This window comes from Ipomoea triloba, chromosome 16 (genome assembly GCF_003576645.1).
Source record: "Ipomoea triloba cultivar NCNSP0323 chromosome 16, ASM357664v1".
Classification (NCBI taxonomy): Eukaryota; Viridiplantae; Streptophyta; class Magnoliopsida; order Solanales; family Convolvulaceae; genus Ipomoea; species Ipomoea triloba.
The window spans coordinates 12,136,075-12,137,359 of record NC_044931.1 but is presented as its reverse complement, the minus strand read 5'-3'; positions in this window follow the sequence as shown (position 1 = coordinate 12,137,359).

The window sequence follows — 1,285 nt, the reverse complement described above, 5'->3', positions numbered from 1 at the left end:
CTTGTGCTTGCTTCCTCATAATTCCATTTCAAGGCTTACTCTTTGGTTCTTCCCATTTCCTAAAAAAAGAGGTAAAGTGCATGAAAAATAAGGAAATGTAAGTCTGAACTCCACGCATAGGGAACCTATTGTTTTAGTGAAACACATCTCAAGCAATAAACTCATACTTAACCGGAGTATATGTCGGTCCTCTCCATTCGAATACTTTGCTCCATTTCGGGTGTCTTAGCAACCGATTTACCATGTCTTCAAACCCAAATTCCCTTAGCACGCTCGGATCAAAGTATTTCCCTCCAATTAAATTCTCTGACTTATACACATCCACAAGCGCCAATTGTTCATGAGTTAAGCCTCGGAGAACCCTTGTTCCTCTTGCATTAGGTTCAACTTGTGGTCGTGGAGGTGGTGGTTCTACTCTTGCCATTGTTCGGCTTGTGCTTGCTTCCTCATAATTGCATTTCAAGGCTTACTCTTTGGTTCTTCCCATTTCCTAAAAAAAGCGGTAAAGTGCATGAAAAATAAGGAAATGTAAGTTTGACCTCCACGCATAGGGAACCTAATGTTTTATTGGGACACATCTCAAGCAAGAAACTCATAGGTAACCGGAGTATATGTCGGTCCTCTCCATTCGAATACTTTGCTCCATTTCGGGTGTCTTAGCAACCGATTTACCATGTCTTCAAACCTAAATTTCCTTAGCACGCTCGAATTAAAGTATTTCCCTCCAATTACATTCTCTGATTTATATACATCCACAAGCGCCAATTGTTCATGAGTTAAGCCTCGGAAGACCCTTGTTGCTCTTGCGTTAGGTTCAACTTGTGGTGGTGGAGGTAGAGTGGTTCTTCTCTTGCCATTGTTCTCCTTGTGCTTGCTTCCTCATAATTCCATTTCTAGGCTTGCTCTTTGGTTCTTCCCATTTCCTAAAAAAAGCGGTATAATGCATGAAAAATAAGGAAATGTAAGTCTGAACTCCACGCATAGGGAACCTATTGTTTTAGTGGGACACATCTCAAGCAATAAACTCATAGGTAACCGGAGTATATGTCGGTCCTCTCCATTCGAATACTTTGCTCCATTTCGGGTGTCTTAGCAACCGATTTACCATGTCTTCAAACCAAAATTCCCTTAGCATGCTCGGATTAAAGTATTTCCCTCCAATTACATTCTCTATTTTATATACATCCCCAAGCGCCAATTGTTCATGAGTTAAGTCTCGGAAGACCCTTGTTCCTCTTGCGTTAGGTTCAACTTGTGGTGGTGGAGGTAGAGTGGTTCTTCTCTT